The sequence below is a fragment of the Eretmochelys imbricata genome, chromosome 6, assembly GCF_965152235.1.
Source record: "Eretmochelys imbricata isolate rEreImb1 chromosome 6, rEreImb1.hap1, whole genome shotgun sequence".
NCBI lineage: Eukaryota > Metazoa > Chordata > Testudines > Cheloniidae > Eretmochelys > Eretmochelys imbricata.
Window position 1 is genome coordinate 127,721,981 of NC_135577.1, and position 14,754 is coordinate 127,736,734.

Consider the following 14,754-nt stretch of genomic DNA (forward strand, 5'->3'; position numbering starts at 1 on the left):
GAGAGCTGCCGAGCAGCCTCTTGTTCATATTCCGACCTATTCATGATGACAACAGCACCTCCTTTGTCAGCCTTTTTGATTATGATGTCAGAGTTGTTTCTGAGGCTGTGGATGGCATTGCGTTCCGCATGGCTGAGGTTATGGGGCAAGTGATGCTGCTTTTCCACAATTTCAGCCCGTGCACGTCGGCGGAAGCACTCTATGTAGAAGTCCAGTCTGCTGTTTCGACCTTCAGGAGGAGTCCACCTAGAATCCTTCTTTCTGTAGTGTTGGTAGGGAGACCTCTGTGGATTAGTATGTTGTTCAGAGGTATTTTGGAAATATTCCTTGAGTCGGAGACGTCGAAAATAGGATTCTAGGTCACCACAGAACTGTATCATGTTCATGGGGGTGGAGGGGCAGAAGGAGAGGCCCCGAGATAGAACAGCTGCTTCTGCTGGGCTGAGAGTATAGTTGGATAGGTTAACAATATTGCTAGGTGGGTTGAGGGAACCATTGCTGTGGCCCCTTGTAGCATGTAGTAGTTTAGAAAGTTTAGTGTCCTTTTTCTTTTGTAGAGAAGCAAAGTGTGCGTTGTAAATGGCTTGTCTAGTTTTAGTAAAATCCAGCCACGAGGAAGTTTGTGTGGAAGGTTGGTTTTTTATGAGAGTATCCAGTTCTGAGAGCTCATTCTTAATCTTTCCCTGTTTGCTGTAGAGGATGTTGATCAGGTGATTCCGCAGTTTCTTTGAGAGCGTGTGGCACAAGCTGTCAGCATAGTCTGTGTGGTATGTAGATTGTAATGGATTTTTTACCTTCAGTCCTTTTGGTACGATGTCCATCTGTTTGCATTTGGAAAGGAAGATGATGTCTGTCTGTATCTGTGCAAGTTTTTTCATGCAGTTGATAGATTTCCACTCCATACGGCTAAATGCAGTGCCTTGCATAATGACAGGTTTCAGAGTAACAGCCGTGTTAGTCTGTATTCGCAAAAAGAAAAGGAGTACTTGTGGCACCTTAGAGACTAACCAATTTATTTGAGCATGAGCTTTCGTGAGCTACAGCTCACTTCATCAGATACCAATCAGATTCCATCAGATTCCTATCCTAAAAGATAGGAAACAAAGGGTAGGAATAAATGGTCAGTTTTCGGAACGGAGAGAGATAAATAGTGGTGTCCCCCCGGGGTCTGTAGTGGGCCCAGTCCTATTCAACACATTCATAAATTATCTGGAAAAGGGGGTAAACAGTGAGGTGGCAAAATTTGCAGATGATACAAAATTACTCAAGATAGTTAAGCCCAAGGCAGACTGCGAAGAGCTACAAAAGTATCTCTCAAAACTGGGTGACGGGGCAACAAAATGGCAGATGAAATTCAATGTTGATAAATGCAAAGTGATGCACATTGGAAAACATAATCCCAACTATACGTATAAAACGATGGGGTCTAAATTAGCTGTTACCACTCATGAAAGGGATCTTATACTCATTGTGGGTAAGTCTCTGAAAACATCCCCTCTATGCGCAGCAGCAGTCAAAAAAGCGAACAGAATGTTGGGAATCATTAAGAAAGGGATAGATAAGGGATAGCTAATAAGACAGAAAATGTCGTTCATATCATATATAAATCCATGGTATGCCCACATCTTGAATACTGCTTGCGGATGTGGTCGCCCAATCTTAAAAAATATATATTGGACTTGGAAAAGATTCAGGAAAGGGCAACAAAAATGATCAGGGGTATGGAACGGCTGCTGTATGAGGAGAGATTAATAAGTCTGGGACTTTTCATCTTGGAAAAGGGATGACTAAGGGGGAATATGATAGAGGTCTAAAATCATGATTGGTACAGAGAAAGTAGATAAGGAAGTTTCAGAGTAGCAGCCGTGTTAGTCTGTATCCGCAAAAAGAAAAGGAGTACTTGTGGCACCTTAGAGACTAACAAATTTATTTGAGCACAAGCTTTCGTGAGCTACACTGAATGCATCCGATGAAGTGAGCTGTAGCTCACGAAAGCTTATGCTCAAATAAATTTGTTAGTCTCTAAGGTGTCACAAGTACTCCTTTTCTTTTTGTAGATAAGAAAGTGTTATTTACTCTTTCTCATAACACAAAAACTAGGGGCCACCAAATGAAATTAATAGGCAGCAGGTTTAAAACAAACAAAAGGAAGTATTGTTTCACACAACGCATAGTCAATATGTGGAACTCCTTGCCAGAGGATGTTGTGAAGGACAAGACTATAACAGGATTCAAAAACTAACCAGATAAGTTAAAAGGAGGATAGGTCCATCAATGGCTATTAGCCAGGATGGGCAGGGATGGTGTCCCTACCCTCTGTTTGCCAGAAGCTGGGAATGGGTGATGGGATGGATCACTTGATGATTACCTGCTCCGTTCATTCCCTCTGGGGAACCTGGCATTGGCCACGGTAGGAAGACAGGATACTGGGCTAGATGGACCTTCGATCTGACCCATTATGGCCATTCTTATGTTCACTCCATGGGGGACCCTGCAGCTGCCTGGGACAGCTGATGAAGCGGTCCAAAGCAGGGGACCCTCACAGAGGAATACATTGATTCAGCACATTTCCAGTGCAGCCTCTGCCAGCCTCGGCTCCTGTGATGCCCTGATTGGAAATATAAATCTGCCCACTCTTGCAAATCCCTTGGGGAGGGAACCAGAAGTAAATCAAGCCCTGGAGTGTGTTGATAGCTGCATATAAGAGGGAGTGTGAGAGGAAATGTGGGTAAGGTGGTTCCAGAATACAAACGTGGAAAAATACCAGTGGTCCCTTATTGGACAGCCTTCAGGCTGAGACCAGATAACATGACAAAACCCCACCATTGTCTGCCTTCATGATTGCACAGCTAAAAAAGAGACAAAGGGCATGTTTCACTTAAGATTACATTAGTATGACATTTTGTTGTATCCTTATAGTATTCTTTCAAAAATACCAGAACTTTTAATATTCATTACAACCACTTTATAGCTACTAAATGGAGCATGCAAAGAAGCCCCTTGGAAAGGCAAAAGAAAATCACTTGCTCTTTTCAGTGCAAAATAAAAATGAAAGATTTTTTTACACTACATAATTATTATTGGTAAGAAAATAAGTTTAGAATGAAGCTTTTTTCTTTGACAAAGCAAGAGAATATGGAGAATGTTAATGTGTGCTTCTCATCCCTGGACTTCTGCTAGGAGTGCGTGGGTCTGAAACTTCACTCATGGCAAAGTTACTACTGACTTCAGAGTGTGGGAGGGTCGGATCAGAGCCCAAATGAGATTTCTGCTATATAGTAGTCAGTACAAGGGATAGTAAAGTCCATACCCTAACATCTGAAAACATCTACTAGTTGTGAAATACTGGGGAAGGGAGGAGGGGGAGGAGTATGTGTTTCAGCAGAGGAAGGTCTCCTTTAGTTCAAATGGTGAATGGCTCTTTTTTTCCAAGTTTCTCATCCTGTCAGTGTGTGGGTATCTGTGATTTTGTTTCTGTTTTCAATAGCAAATCGAGAAACAGAGCAAGTGTGAGCAAATGCAATCTATAGTAGAGAACATCACTGGGGGCTCAGGCAGAGGAACAAGGCAGGAGAAAGACAGTGGTGGAGAGCTATTTACATTTTGTGAGTTACTGTAAACAAATGAATTCTGCTGGCTTGTTTCATCTGTCTAATTACAGTGGTGGAGGTGGGTGCATTAGGCCAATTCCAGGCTGCCCCCGTCTGGCCAATGCACAGAAATCACCAGCAGAGTTTAAAGCTGAAGCTGGGACTGGGTGAACCATCCCGGCACCGTGGCTTGTGCCCATTTGAAGTGTACAATGCAAATAACATTTAGAGCATTAACTCAGTTCTATGCTCCAGTTTCACACCGTCAGAGCACAGAGCTCACCAGCAGAGTCTAGAGTTGGAAGTGGGAGAGCATAAACCCAGCCGGGTGCCGTGGCTTGTGCCTGTGATCCCAGCTGCTTGGGAGGCTGAGGGGTTCTGGGCTGCAGTGAACTATGCCGGTCGGGTGTCCGCACTAAGTTCGGCACCAGTATGGTGATCCCTGAGAAGCTTGGGGTCACCAGGTTGCCTAAGGAGGGGTGAACTGGCCCAGGTCAAAAACAGAGCAGGTCAAAACTCCTGTGCTGATCAGTAGTGGGATCACGCCTGTGAATAGCCCCTGCAGTGTAGCCTGGGCAAGACAGTGAGACACGGCCTCTTTATACACCCCTGCAGAGGCTGTATGCAGGGGTGGGAGCACTCACACGATGGCAAACCTGAATTGCGAGGAGGGACGCACCCATGCAACATGGATCTTGGAAAGGGGAATAGAGGCATCCACACACCACAGATCCTGGATGGGGGCAGGGCAAGCCACACACTGGAGCTAGTTCATGGGGTGCGAGACACACCCAGGGCCAGCTCTAGGTTTTTTGCCACCCCAAGCAAAAAATTTGCCACCCCAAGCTCTGAGAGCGCCGGGGTGCCACCCCAAGCACGTGCTTGCTTGGCTGGTGCCTAGAGCTGGTCCTGGACATACCCATATGGTTCACACAACAGGAATCCTTAATGGGGTGGGGAACACCCACAGCCACAGGATCCCAAGCACCGGGGATGTTTAATGAGGCCCAGCACACCCACACACCAGGGATTCTTATGCGTGGGAAGAATAGAGACAGCCAGACACACTGAGATCACTTCCTCCAAGGAGCCTGGGCAGGACAGGGAGACACAGTCGACCCTTTACATATCTGCCAAACAGACTTCCTCCCACCCCCTCTACACACTGTTCTTATTTGGAGGTGAAGCAATGAAAAGCAGATGGAAAATTCTTATGTGTCCGGGCTGGGGGGGCCCACATACCAGGTACTCCTATGGGCAGGAGGAACAGGGACAGCCACCTCTGGGGGTGGATCGCCGGCTGCGATCATCTGGGCATATTTCACCTCATCTGTTCCCTGCCATTGCCTTGGGGGAACCTTGTTCTCTACCTCTGGTACCCAATTTAGCCTCCTGAGGGCTGAAATACTTTGGTCTATCTAAGGTCTTCAGGATCAACATGTGCCTTGGTGTAATTCCATGTCCTGAGTTACACGGGGGTCAGACTAGATGGTCTAATGGTCCCTTCTGCCCTTAAACTCTATGAAAAAATTTCCCCTGGTTTCTCCTTGCGGCTGTCAGACACCACAGTGATGGGCCCAATATAAGAACCTGAAGACAGCGCTCTAGCTCTTCTTTTATTTAAAAGGTGATGTCAGTGCTTTTCTAGGAAAGCTGCTACTACTAACACTCTGGATTTGGGGAACTATTCAGCTTCTATTCAAAGATCTGTCTGCTGGGTTTTAACCTGCAATGTGAAGTGGGAAATGCAGCCAGCCATGTGGAGCATTAGCTGAATTCCAGGGTGCTCCCATGTGGCCAAAGCTTAGAACTGACAAGCCTAGTTTAGAGCTGGAGGTGGGACGGACCTGGACACGCTGGGCCGAATGGCTCTTTTGTGTAACGCTCGTTATGGAAGAGAGGGTAGCTGATTGTCAGAGTTCAGGGCTGCACCCTGGTGTGCTGAGCAGGTGTCCGTGCTAAGGTTGGCATCAATATGGTGATTTCTGGGAAGTTTGGGGTCACCAGGTTGCCTAAGGAGGGGTGAACCGGCCCAGGTCAGAAATGGAGCCGGTCAAAACTCCTGTGCTGATTGATAGTGGGATTGCACCTGTGAACAGCTGCTGTAGCAACGCCTGGGCAGGACAGTGAGAGCTAGTCTCTTTTTACACAGCCCCCCACCCCATTCCTCAGGATGAGGGTTGTGCTCAAAGATCTGTGTCCTGGGTTTTAACCTCCATGTGAAGTGCGCAATGCAAATAACATTCAGAGCATTAGCTCCGTTCCATGCTCCAGTTCCACGCGGCCAGAGCACAGAGCTCACCAGCAGAGTGTAAAATGGGAACTGGGAGGCAATAAAACCAGCCCGGCACCTGGCTTGTGTCTGTGATCCCAGCTGCAAATGGATTTGTTACACTGTTTCAAAATTTACCAGGCAATCACAATTTGCATGGGCCTGTCCTATTTTATGCAAAGCTAAAAAATAACAAATCAGAATGTTCTGTCAGGGCCCTGGAACAATTTTTGTAGTGCGGGTTCTGAGAGCCACTGAACCAAACTGTAAACCCTGGATATAATAAGAACAGGAGGACTTGTGGCACCTTAGAGACTAACCAATTTATTTGAGCATAAGCTTTCGTGAGCTACAGCTCACTTCATCGGGTGCATTCAGTGGAAAATACAGTGGGGAGATTTATATACACAGAGAACATGAAACAATGGGTGTTACCATACACACTGTAACGAGAGTGATCAGGTAAGTTTCAGAGTAGCAGCCGTGTTAGTCTGTATTCGCAAAAAGAAAAGGAGTACTTGTGGCACCTTAGAGACTAACCAATTTATTTGAGCATAATTTATTGGAGTCGGTTTTTGAAGTTTTTTTTGTGAAGTATTGCAACTTTTAGGTCTGTAATCGAGTGACCAGAGAGATTGAAGTGTTCTCCAACTGGTTTTTGAATGTTATAATTCTTGACCTCTGATTTGTGTCCAATGAGAGACTGTTGAATTGGAATTAATTTGCGAACTGGATACAATTATCTTAGGCTTGAATAGAGAATGGGAGTGGATGGGTCATTACACAAAGTAAAACTATTTCCCCATGTTTATTTCCACCCCCCACCCCGCACTGTTCCTCAGAGGTTCTTGTCAACTGCTGGAAATGGCCCACCTTGATTATCACTACAAAAGGTCCCCCCCCCCCCCCCCGCTGGTAATAGCTCACCTTACCTGATCACTCTTGTTACAGTGTGTATGGTAACACCCATTGTTTCGTGTTCTCTGTGTATATAAGTCTCTCCACTGTATTTTCCACTGAATGCATCCGATGAAGTGAGCTGTAGCTCACCAAAGCTTGTGCTCAAATAAATTGGTTAGTCTCTAAGGTGCCACAAGTCCTACTTTTCTTTTTGCAAATACAGACTAACATGGCTGCTACTCTGAAACCTGGGTATAATGGAAACCACTTCAAGCCAGGGGGTGCAGCAGAACCCCAGCACTCCTAGTTCCAGCACCTGGGACTTTCTGGCTGTGTTATGATTTAGTTTTCAGAGTAGCAGCCCTGTTAGTCTGGATTCACAAAAAGAAAAGGAGGACTTGTGGCACCTTAGAGACTAACCAATTTATTTGAGCATAAGCTTTTGTGAGCTACAGCTCATGTCTCTATTTTATAACGTGTCACAATGTCAGAACATAAACTGCACCCTGAAAGCAGTGACTTGTACTGGTCATAGAGTAACTAACTCTTTTTGGTGCCCTACTCTGAGACTAATAATGTTGCTCCTCCACCCACTTCATCTAAAAATAGAAGTAAAAATCTTGTCCCAGCCAATGCACCTCCCTTCTAGCTTCCTAGTGCAGGAGTGCTCCATTCAGCAAATGGGCAAGATTTCAAGTAATGTCTACATAAGCATGGGTTGGACCTAGAGAACAAATCATCAGAATGCTCTGGGGCAGAGGACCATAGAGAATCAGTCTCACTGGGTAGCTGATGCTAATAATATAGAGCAGTTTTTCTCAACCGTTTCAGGTCAATAACCCCTTATTTGAAGTTAAAAATGTTCATGCCCTCTTGACCCTTAATATGAAAGCGTAAAAATGTATCAGTGAATAACGATCAGAGCTGTGTGAGTTTCAAACTGTTGACACAGAGTGTGGACCTTGAAGGGTAACAGCGCGCACGCAGCGGAAGGGCGAGATTTTGCTTTGCTTTAGGCAGTGATACGATTTTCAAAGCCGCAGGACACTCCTCCCTGCAAGCCCCAACTGACTTTTGTGACCCACCAGTTGAGAAACAGAGCAAGTGTGAGCAAATGCAACCCATAGTAGAGAAGATCACTGGGGGCTCAGGCAAAGGAACAAGGCAGGAGGAAGACAGTGGTGGAGGGCTATTTACATTTTGTGAGTTATTGTAAACAAACGACTTCTGCTGGCTTGTTTCATCAGTCTAATTACAGCATGTGGGGGGAGGGGCAATATGCCAGTTCCTGCCTGGCCCCGTCTGGCCAAGGCACACAGCTCCCCAGCGCCGTTTAAAGCCGGAGATGGGAGCGGGGAAACCCAGCCGGGCGCCGTGGCGGGCGCCTGTGATCCCAGCTCCTGGGGAGGCTGAGGCCGGCGGATCGCTGGAGCTCGGGGGTTCTAGGCTGCGGCGGGCGGTGCCGAGCGGGTGTCCGCACTAAGCTCGGCAGCGATATGGTGAGCCCTGGGGAGCTTGGGGTCACCAGGTTGCCTAAGGAGGGGTGAACCGGCCCAGGTCGGAAACGGAGCAGGTCAAAACCCCCCTGCCGAGCCCTAGTGGGATCGCGCCTGTGAATAGTCCCTGCAGCGTAGCCTGGGCAAGCCGGGGAGACGCGGTCTCTTTTTGTCCACACACCCACCGGCCATCCTGGATGGGGGGGAGGGAGGCAAGAGCTGCGATCTTCATTTAGAGACTGCAAGTGATGAGGCCAGAGATACGTACAGGAGGCTAAACTGGGCACCAGAGGTAGAGACCAGCTGCCCCCAAGGCAATGGCAGGGTACCGATGAGGTGAAATATGCCCAGATGATCGCAGCAGGGGATCCACTCCCAGAGCTGGGTGTCCCTGTTCCTCCTGCCCTGAGCAATAGCTGGTATGTAGGTGGCCCCCTCCGGATAAGAATCCGCCAGGGGGTTTCCCTCGTGTCACCTCCAAAGGAGAAGAGTGTGTGGAGGGGGTGGGGAGCCGGCTGTGTGGCTGATATGTAAAAGGCATATCCCCACAGACACCATCCCACTCGTGATCGGCACGGGAGTTTTAACGAGCTCCGTTTCCCACCCGGCTGTGCTCATCCCTCCTTAGACAACCTGGTGACCCGAAGCTCCGCAGGAATCACCGTGGCGATACCAAATTTAGCGCAGACCCCCGCGCTTCCCCCAGCCCCTGAGCTCAAGCCATTCACCAGCCGGGCTGCCCGTGGGGTTGGGATTCACTTGCAGACACGAGCCAGTGCCCCACTCGCCTTGCTGCCCGCAACCCCCCGCTTTGGACTCTGTCAGTTCCACCCTTTGGCCAGACGGGGGCAGCACGAACGGGCTCATCTAAATGCTGTCCGCAGTTGACCCTTCAGACCGCAGATTATCACCCAGCCCGCAGATCTTTGAGTGCAAAGCAAATCCTTCCCCAAACCGACAGTTTAAGCAGCAGCTCCCCTTGGAAAGATCAGGATTTTTGCCATTAAACCAAGGAAAATGTGCATTGTTCTGTTCTGTCTGCAGAGAGAGACTGCAGAAGCTCAATTGATTTCAGTGAATGAAGAGAGGTGAGAGGCGAATTCATCACAGGTTTTAAATACTTCCCCGGGGGGAAATATGTTATTTTACAGGGTTCTTTAATTCACCAGACAAAGGTTGAACAAGACCCCGTTGGCTTGAAGTCGATGTCACAAAATCACGATTGGAAATGACCATTTATAACAGTGAAGCTAATTATCTAGTGGCACAAACTCCGCAAGGGATGTGGTAAAGTCCCCGTCACTTGCAGTGTCTAAATGAAGGTGAGTACTTGGGGCACCTTAGAGACTAACCAATTTATTTGAGCATAAGCTTTCTTAGGCTACAGCCTACTTCATCGAATGTATGCTGTAGCTCAGGAAAGCTTATGCTCAAATAAATTGGTTAGTCTCTAAGGTGCCACAAGTCCTCCTTTTCTTTTTGCGAATACAGACTAACACGGCTGCTACTCTGAAACCTCTCATAAATGAAGATGGCAGCTCTTTATGCAAGATCCCTGGTGTGTGGGTCTCCCTGTTCCCCCTTTCATGATCCGTGATACCTGGTGCCTCCCTCCGCCCCACTTCAGGATCCCAGGCGTGCGGGTGCTCCCATCTCCCCATCCAGGGTGCCCGGTGGGTGTGTGGACAAAAAGAGACCGCGTCTCCCCGGCTTGCCCAGGCTACGCTGCAGGGACTATTCACAGGCGCGATCCCACTAGGGCTCGGCAGGGGGGTTTTGACCTGCTCCGTTTCCGACCTGGGCCGGTTCACCCCTCCTTAGGCAACCTGGTGACCCCAAGCTCCCCAGGGCTCACCATATCGCTGCCGAGCTTAGTGCGGACACCCGCTCGGCACCGCCCGCCGCAGCCTAGAACCCCCGAGCTCCAGCGATCCGCCGGCCTCAGCCTCCCCAGGAGCTGGGATCACAGGCGCCTGCCACGGCGCCCGGCTGGGTTCGTGCTCTCCCGCTTCCAGCTGCAGACTCTGCCGGCGAGGTCTGCGCTCTGAGCGGGTGGAACGGAGCTAATCCTCGGCGTGTGATTTGCACTGTGCGCTTCACATGGAGGTTAAAACCCAGGGCACAGATCTCCGAGCACAGCCCTGGTCCTGAGGAATAGGGTGGGGTGGGGGCTGGATAAACCGAGACTGGCTCTGGCTGTCCGGCCCAGGCGGTGCGACAGCAGCTGTTCGCAGGTGCAATCCCATTGTCCATCGGCACGGGAGGTTTGACCCCCTTCCTTCTGGGCCGGGGCTGGTTCACCCCTCCTTAGTCAACCTGGTGACCCCGAACTTCCCAGAAGCCAGCCTGAGCAGGGACCCCGGCTCAGCAGACCAAGGCGGGCCTGAACGCTGTCCAGCGGCTGCTCTCAGCCTCCTAGCACATAGCCAGGAACGGACGCCGGGCAGGAGCCTTCGTGCCCGGCGCGTCCCGCTTGGTCCCAGCTCCCGCTTTCAGCCCGGCTTGTCAGTTCTCAGCTTTGGCCACGGGGGGGCAGCCTGGAACTCGGCCGTCGCTCCCCGTGGCGGGCTGGGTTCCCCGGCTCGCAGGGCGGCTGAGAGCCCCGCAGGCCGGTCCCGGAGGAGCGGCCGGACAGTTCCCCAAATGCAGAGCGTTAGTAGCCGCTTTCCCAGAAAGGCGCCGGCGTCACCAAGGAGGGGACGAGCTAAAGCGCTTGTCTCCGGGTTCTTATATTGGGCCCATCGCTGTGGCGTCTGACAGCCCCAAGGAGAAACCAGGGGGAATGTTTTCATGGAGTTTAAGGGCAGAAGGGACCATCTGATCATTTAGTCTGACCCGCGAAAAACTCAGGACATAGAATTACACCAATGATCGCTCAATAGGCTAAACTGGGTACCAGAGGCAGAGAACAAGGTGCCCTCAAGGCAATGGCAGGGAACTGATTTAGGTGAAATGTGCCCAGATGACCCCAGCAGGTGACCCACACCCCATGCTACAGAGGTGGGAGTCCCTGTTCCCCCAGCCCTTAAGAATACCCGGTGGTAAGTGGTTACCCCCAGTTCTCCAGATGAGAGTCCTTCATGTGGTTTCTCTCCCTTCACCTCCAGATAAGAACAGTGTGTAGAGGGGATGGGAGGAAGGCTGTTTGGCAGATATGTCAAGGGGGGACTGTGTCTCCCTGTCTTGCCCAGGCTCCTTGGAGGAAGTGCTCTCAGTGTGTCTGGCTGTCTCTATTCCTCCACCCATAAGAATCCCTGGTATGCAGGTGGGCGCACCCCAGCCCATTAAAGATCTCTGGTGCGTGGGTGTCTCTCTCCCCCTACTCAGGATCTCTTGTGTTGTCTGTATAAAAAGAGACTTTGTCTCATGCACGCTGGGCTGCCATGGTGGAACAGACCAGGTCCTTCTCGGTGGTGTTTGGATTCCTTCAAGGACATGAACTCAGTGTGTGTGGGTGTCCCTCTCCCTTCAACCCTTAACAATCCCTTGTGTGTGGCTGTGCTGGGCCCCATTAAAGATCCCCCATGTTTGGGTGCCTCTGTCTTACCCATGGGGGATCCTGTGGCTGTGGGTGATCTCCACGCTTCTGAGGATGTCTGGTGCCCCTGTCCCTTTTGGTTAATAGTGGAGTGTGCGGGTGTCCTCCACCCCATTAAGGATCCCTGTTGTGTGGATGCCCCCATTCTTCCGCATTAAGAATGGTTCATTAGACCATATGGGTTGTCCCCCCTGTCCAATGAACTGGCTCCAGTGTATGGTTTGCCCTGCCCCCCTCCAGGATCCGTGGTGTGTGGGTGTCTGTGTTTCCCCTTTTCAAGATCCGTGTTGCATGGGTGCGTCTCTCTCCCCCCAATTCAGAATCCTCATTGGGTGGGTGCTCCCATCCCCCCCATACAGGTCAGATCTCCGGTGGGTGGATGCATAAAAAGAGACCACGTCTCACTATCTTGCCCAGGCTATTCACAGGCGCAATCCCACTACTGATCGGCACAGGAGTTTTGACCTGCTCCATTTCCAACCTGGGCCAGTTCACCCCTCCTTAGGCAACCCCACGCTCCCCAGAGATCACCATATTGATGTCGAGCTTAGTACAGACACCCGATCGGCATAACCCACTGCAGCCCAGAACCCCTGAGCTCCAGCGATCCGCCGGCCTCAGCCTCCCCAGGAGCTGAGATCACAGGCACAAGCCACGGCACCAGGCTGGTTTTCCTGCTAGCCAGCTCCAGCTTTAAACTCAGCTTGTGAATTCTGTGCTTTGGCCAGAAGGGGGCAGCCTGGAACTGGGCTAATGCCCCTGCCCCCATATAGGATCTCAGATGTGTGGGCTCCGCTCTCCTCCCATATAAGATCCCGGATGTTTCGGTGCTCCCATCCCCCTGTTCAGGACCCTAGGTGTGTGGGTGACCATATCCCTCCATACAGAGTCCTTGATTTGTAGGTGCCCTTGCCTCTGTAGAGCACCCTGGGTGTGTGGGTGCCGCTGTCCCCAAATACAGGATCCTGGGTGTGGGGGTGCCTGTGACATTATCTGATAAAATATGACTATGTAGATCATTATTGCTACTACTGTTATATAATTGCAACAAATCTTGTGCAAAGTGTGGCATGTAAGATGTCTATGGAAAGGTAATCATAGAATATTAGGGCTAGAAGAGACCTCAGGAGGTCATCTAGTCCAATCCCCTCCTCAAAGCAGGACCAACCCCAACTAAATCATCCCAGCCAGGGCTTTGTCAAGCTGGGCCTTAAAAATCTCTAAGGTTGGAGATTCCACCACCTCCCTAGGTAACCCATTCCAGTGCTTCACCACCCTCCAACCTAGACCTCCCGCATTGCAACTTGAGACCATTATCATAGAATCATAGAATCATAGAATATCAGGATTGGAAGGGACCTCTGGAGGTCATCTAGTCCAACCCCCTGCTCAAAGCAGGACCAATCCCCAATTAAATCATCCCAGCCAGGGCTTTGTCAAGCCTGACCTTAAAAACTTCTAAGGAAAGAGATTCTACCACCTCTCTAGGTAACGCATTCCAGTGTTTCACCACCCTCCTAGTGAAAAAGTTTTTCCTAATATCCAACCTAAACCTCCCCCACTGCAACTTGAGACCATTACTCCTTGTCCTGTCCTCTACTACCACTGAGAATAGTCTAGAACCATCCTCTCTGGAATCACCTCGCAGGTAGTTGAAAGCAGCTATCAAATCCCCCCTCATTCTTCTCTTCTGCAGAATAAACAATCCCAGTTCCCTCAGCCTCTCCTCATAAGTCATGTGCTCCAGCCCCCTAATCATTTTTGTTGCCCTTCGCTGGACTCTCTCCAATTTCTCCACATCCTTCTTGTAGTGTGCGGCCCAAAACTGGACACAGTACTCCAGATGAGGCCTCACCAATGTCGAATAGAGGGGAACGATCACGTCCCTCGATCTGCTGGCTATGCCCCTACTTATACACCCCAAAATGCCATTGGCCTTCTTGGCAACAAGGGCACACTGTTGACTCATATCCAGCTTCTCGTCCACTGTCACCCCTATGTCCTTCTCTGCAGAACTGCTGCCGAGCCATTTGGTTCCTAGTCTGTAGCGGTGCATTGAATTCTTCCGTCCTAAGTGCAGGACTCTGCACTTGTCCTTGTTGAACCTTATCAGATTTCTTTTGGCCCAATCCTCCAATTTGTCTAGGTCCCTCTGTATCCTATCCCTATCCTCCAGAATATCTACCACTCCTCCCAGTTTAGTGTCATCTGCAAACTTGCTGAGGGTGCAATCCACACCATCCTCCAGATCATTAATGAAGATATTGAACAAAACCAGCCCCAGGACCGACCCTTGGGGGACTCCGCTAGATAACGGCTGCCAACTAGACATGGAGCCATTGATCACTACCCGTTGAGCCCGACAATCTAGCCAACTTTCTACCCACCTTGTAGTGCATCCATCCAGCCCATACTTCTTTAACTTGCTGACAAGAATACTGTGGGAGACCGTGTCAAAAGCTTTGCTAAAGTCAAGGAATAACATGCCCACTGCTTTCCCTTCATCCACAGAACTAGTTATCTCATCATAGAAGGCAATTAGATTAGTCTGGCATGACTTTCCCTTGATGAATCCATGCTGACTGTTCCTGATCACTTTCCTCTCCTCTAAGTGCTTCAGAATTGATTCCTTGAGGACCTGCTCCATGATTTTTCCGGGGACTGAGGTGAGGCTGACTGGTCTGCAGTTCCCAGGATCCTCCTTCTTCCCTTTTTTAAAGATGGGCACTACATTAGCCTTTTTCCAGTCAACCGGGACTTCCCCGGTTCGCCACGAGTTTTCAAAGATAATGGCCAATGGCTCAGCAATCACATTCGCCAATTCCTTTAGCACTCTCGGATGCAACGCATCCGGCCTCATGGACTTGTGCACGTCCAGTTTTTCTAAATAGTCCCGAACCACTTCTTTCTCCACAGAGGACTGGTCACCTCCTCCCCATGCTGTGCTGCCCAGTGCAG